Raw genomic sequence first — 6041 nt, 5'->3', positions numbered from 1 at the left:
AGGATACTATTAGATGTGTCTAAGTGTATACCATTACTTGACACTAAGTCCATTAATAAGATTATGCCCTTCCGTTGGGGAAGATCACACGCTCTTAATTAACTTCCTATAGTCATCCAAAATGGAAGTACATTCTAGTGATCTGCAAACTAGCTCATCCGTTATGGAGGAAGGCACTCGAGCCAGCAAGCTTGTTTGCATCACTTACAAACCAGTAATGGAGACCATGGGATTTACTTAAAAATCCCTCTCCCACTTAGTTATTTATTAATGAGGAATTTTAACTATGCTAGCCTACTAAACTTGTAAACTAACATGCACACATAGCACAATATAAAAGCAATAAATAGAAAATCTAATTTTCAACTATTATGGCTTTTATCTCTAGTTGTCCTCCGTGTGTTGTCATCCCAAGCTGCTGCCATATTTGGCCACCGCCACCGGGTCTAGCTGTCGCATCCATCTTGCTCCTTGTTCCGCTGAGCCTCTGGTCCTTAGAAGGTTCCACGCTTTGCAAGATTCGATCCGCGACATAAATAGAATTTTACAATTTTGATCCTATATTCCATAAAAGCAATGTACATGTATCTAGATCAAAAATAAAATCCTAATAAAACTAAATACAGCTCCTGCTGTATTTTATAATACAATCATGCACACACATATAAATGCACTTGACATGTCCAAGGGTCCAATCACACACATAAAACTATAAGCCATAATAGTTGGATCCTGCATCCACAAAGTTAGCACATCCTATTATTATCCTGCCTAAATTATGTATGACATGTGCATAATTAAACTAATACCAAATACACAGAGGCAAAACCCTAGCTCTGATACCAATTGTTGGTTGCTACTCGGAAAACCTAGAGGTTCCACTGTACAAAAATTTTGTACAAAGGTCTGAACCTTTTCCTAGCTACCATGTGTTCTTTTAAATTAAATTTTGGATCGCCTGCGGAACTTAACACGTTTGATCCAAAACTTAATCTATTCGTTCTTTTAGGTTTTGACTTGGGTCTCCTGCGGAACTTAACACGTTCGACCCAAATCGCCTTAAGTTATTAATTTCATTAAATATTAATTTCCATAATCGGTTCCCAGTACTGACGTGGCGAGGCACATGGCCTTCTTGGATATGGGAGCAACCACCACCGACTAGACAAAACCTTTTATAGAAAGCTAATATTTAATTTCCTAAAATAACTTTAGGTTAACCGAAAAGAACAATCAAATCACAAGGAAAAGAAAAAACAAAAGAACACAACATCGAAAAACATATTCGAAATTCTAGAATCGTAAGCCTCTTGTATTTGGTATTATTTCCATAAATAACTAGTATGATGCGGAAAGAAAAATTACTAGTTATACCTTGTAGAAAAACCTCTTGATCTTCTACCGTATTCCTCTTCTAACCTCGGACGTTGTGTGGGCAACGATCTTCCGAGATGAGAAACCACCAACCACCTTCTTCTCCTCCTAGCTAGGTTCGGCCATAAAAAATAAAGCTTCACCAAGGAAGAAGAAAAACACCAACCAAGCTCCAAGAGATGCAAGCTTTCTCTCCTTCTTCTTCTTCTTCTCCAAGTAGTATCCGGCCTCCACAAGAGCTCCAAGCAATAGAGAATTTCGGCCACCACAAAGAGGAAGAAAGGGAGAAGACGTTGGCCGGCCACACCAAAGAATAGGAGAGGGAGAATAATAGAGGTTGTATCTCGTGAAGGCACCCTCACCCCTTCTTTTATATTCCTTGGCCGAGGCAAATTAAGAAATTTAATTACAATAAAATTTCCTTAATTCCCTTGACATGATTTAATTGAGAAAAATAAAATAATATTTCCCCAATTAATCTCTAATGGCCGGCCACATCAAGAGGAAATAAATTAGACAAGTTTTAATCAACAAATTAAAACTTCCTAATTTGTTTCCGGAAATTTTAAAAATAAAATTTCTCTTTAAAAATCTCTTCATGGTTGATAAAAGTAAATTTCTATAATTTTAATTTTATCAACACGTGAATAATTTTAAAGAGAAAATAAAATATCTCACCAATCTACAAATAAGGAAAGAGATTTAATCTCTTTCTTTAATCTTTAATAGATCTTTTACAAGAGAGATATTTTTATTTTAATTCTCTTTAATAAATTATTTCTTCCACATAATAAAAATTAAAATTAAAATCCTTTTTAATTTAATTTGGTCGGCCCCACTAGCTTGGGTTCAAGCTAGGGCCGGCCATTGTTCCCAAGCTAGCTTGGTCGGCCCCTATTAGGTGGGTATAGAAGGTGGGTATAGGTGGGTATAGAACTCTATAAATAAGAGGCTACGATAGGGACGAGAGGAGGAATTGGTTTTCTCCGATAAAATTAAGCATCCGTGTTCCCAGAACACACAACTTAATTTTATCAATAATAATTCATTCCACTAGAGAACTATTATTGAACTACCGCACCAATCCCAAATTATATTTTTGGGCTCCTTCTTATTATGAGCATGTTAGTCTCCCTGTGTTTAAGATATCGAATGTCCACTAATTAAGTGAGTTACTGACAACTCATTTAATTAATATCTTAGTCCAAGAGTAGTACCACCCAACCTTATTATCATGTCGGACTAAGTCCACCTGCAGGGTTTAACATGACAATCCTTATGAGCTCCTCTTGAGGACATTATCAACCTAGTATATCTAGGACACAGTTTCCTTCTATAATCAACAACACACACTATAAGTGATACCATTTCCCAACTTATCGGGCTTATTGATTTATTGAACTAAATCTCACCCATTGATAAATTAAAGAAATAAATATCAAATATATGTGTTTGTTATTATATTAGGATTAAGAGCACACACTTCCATAATAACCGAGGTCTTTGTTTCTTTATAAAGTCAGTATAAAAGAAACGACCTCAAATGGTCCTACTCAATACACTCTGAGTGTACTAGTGTAATTATACAGTCAAGATAAACTGATACCTAATTACACTATGACCTTCCAATGGTTTGTTCCTTTCCATTATGGTCGTGAGCTACTGTTTATAATTTATAAGATACTGATAACATGATCCTCTGTGTGTGACACCACACACCATGTTATCTACAATATAAATTAATTGAACAACTACATTTATCATAAATGTAGACATTTGACCAATGTGATTCTTATTTCTAGATAAATGTTTATACCAAAAGCTAGGCTTTTAGTATACACTCTAACATCAAGCCCGCTGGGAATGTTAACAAATTGACACCACAATGGGGAGGACCCTACCAGGTGGTAGAAAAACTTGCATTTGGCTCATATTATCTCCAGGACGCAGAGGGAAGAATTCTCGAGCATCCATGGAGTGCAAATCATTTACAGCCCTACCGAAGTTAACAAGTTTATATCGCTAGAGGAGTATACATATCCCTGAATGAGCGGATTAATTCCTCCTCAGTATATTCCAATCACCCAATCACGTGAAGCTTAACATGCCCCAGGGAACAAATCAAGTTTACTTTAAGCAAGTCCCCTTCGCCCGGCCGAGCGAAAAGATAACAAGTATATTTGCAATTTATACACTTCATTTAATTTTGTGAATACAATGCAGGCCAAATATCGCTCGAAAGACAAACACGGTTTAAACAATGTGGTGATTACTGGGTAGACATTCTTATTCAGCTCAAGCGGCTGTCAATTGAGGGCTTGAAGGAATGGTCGACCGGGATACCTTAAGAAATATCGAAGACGTTAAATCATCACAAGGTTAGGGTAAAGCATTTTTAGTTTCAATCAAAAACACAATCGATCGGGAAATCTCTTGAAGTAACCCGGACGAGCCTTCTCGAGAGGAACCAGAGACTTTAAACTATCAAAAACACAGTCGATCGAAAAATCTCTTAAAGTAACCCAGAAGGGCCTTCTCGAGAGGAACCAGAGACTTTAAACTATCAAAAACACAGTCGATCGGGAAATCTCTTGAAGTAACCCGAACGGGCCTTCTCGACAGGAACCGGAGACTTTAAACTATCTAAAACATAGTCGATCAAGAAATCTCTTGAAGTAACCCGGGCGGGCCTTCTCGAGAGGAACCAGAGACTTTAAACTATCAAAAACACAATCGATCGAGAAATCTCTTGAAGTAACCCAGACGGGCCTTCTCGAGAGGAACCGGAGACTTTAAGTTATCAAAAACACAGTCGATCGGGAAATCTTTTGAAGTAACCCGGGCAGGCCTTCTCGAGAGGAATCGGAGACTTTAAACTATCAAAAACACAGCCGATCGAGAAATCTCTTGAAGTAACCCGGACGGACCTTCTCGAGATGAACCAGAGACTTTCAACTATCAAAAACACAATTGATCAGGAAATCTCTTGAAGTAACCCGGATGGGCCTTCTCGAGAGGAACCGGAGACTTTAAACTATCAAAAACACAGTCGATTGGGAAATCTCTTGAAGTAACTCAGACGGGGCTTCTCGAGGGGAACCAGAGACTTTAAACTATCTAAAACACAGTCGATCAGAAAATCTCTTGAAGTAACACGGACAGGCCTTCTCGAGAGGAACCAGAGACTTTAAACTATCAAAAACACAGTCGATCGAGAAATCTCTTGAAGTAACTAGGACGGGCCTTCTCAAGAGGAACCAGAGACTTTAAACTATCAAAAACACAGTCGATCAAGAAATCTCTTGAAGTAACCCGGACCGGCCTTCTCGAGAGAAACCGGAGACTTTAAACTATCAAAAATACAGTCGATCGAGAAATCTCTTGAAGTAACCCGGGCAGGCCTTCTAGAGAGGAACTGGAGATTTTAAACTATCAAAAATACAGTCGATCGAGAAATCTCTTAAAGTAACCCAGACGAGCCTTGTCGAGAGGAGATGGAGACTTTAAACTATCAAAAATATAATTGATAGAAAAATATCTTGAAGTATAGCACCCTACTGGCTCAAATCAATCAGGATTACAAGCTTGACCGAAATTTGATCGATCGAGATTACATGCTCGAATGAAAATCATAGCTGATTGAATTCTCCATTCGGGATTACACGTCCGACCGGAATTCAAAGTCATCTGGATTTCTTTATGAAAAACCACTCGGGATTATACTCCCGACCGGGATTCAAAATTCAGTGGGAATGCTTTATATATATATAATTCAAAATTACACTCCTGATCAGAAGTCGCAATCATATAAAGTGTTTTATATAAAATCGCTCGGGATTGTATGCCCGACCGAAATGTATACAACTTATGGGGTTCTTCATATAAAGTTGCTCGGGAGTACACGCCACTCCGAAGTACTGAGGTTTTTGAGATTCTTTATATACAGTCGTGCCTGATCAAAGTTCAAGGAGTTTATGGAAAGCCTTATTGTTCAGGATCATATGATCAATCAAGATACCACCAATGGAAGAGTTTATTAAAATAGTTCATAACTTCAAGAAATAAGGAAGAATTCTTGAACAAGATAATACTTATTCTTAGCTCTTATGATCACTTCAAGGGAAGCAGTAGCAAGATAACCAAGGTCGGAAAAACAGGTAAGTACAAATTTTTACAAAAATGCAAGTACTTGATTACAAGTCTTTTATAAATACACAATCATGCTTACTTAAAGTTGCTTGTCAAGTTTTCGGGCAATTCCTTGTTAAGTCTACGACGATTTATGAAATGAGAGGGAGGTTCGTGAGATAGATAACCACCTTCCCGTAATTGCTGAATAACCCCGGCCACAGTATGATTTAAAGTCCTTATGATACGATGGACATATTCGCCATTAAACCCTGGGGACCCCAGATAGGTTAGGTGCTTGTCTTCCCATCGATCTTCCTCATGCTCTTTATAACTTTGAAATTCGGTTTGTAGTTTGGCAGCTTGATCTTTGAAAGTGTCTCTTTCTAATTTAAGCTGCTCTAATTCCTTTTGGAGTGAGGATATCTCTGCATCCTGAGCCTTTCTCTGTTCTTGTTCTTGTAGAAGAGCAAACTCTTTTGATGCTGAATCTTGAGCCTGCTCGGAAAGAAAGATATTGTGAAGCCTCTCCACTTTCT

The sequence above is a fragment of the Zingiber officinale genome, chromosome 9A, assembly GCF_018446385.1.
Source record: "Zingiber officinale cultivar Zhangliang chromosome 9A, Zo_v1.1, whole genome shotgun sequence".
In the NCBI taxonomy this organism is placed as follows: Eukaryota; Viridiplantae; Streptophyta; class Magnoliopsida; order Zingiberales; family Zingiberaceae; genus Zingiber; species Zingiber officinale.
Note: the sequence above shows the minus strand (reverse complement) of the source record.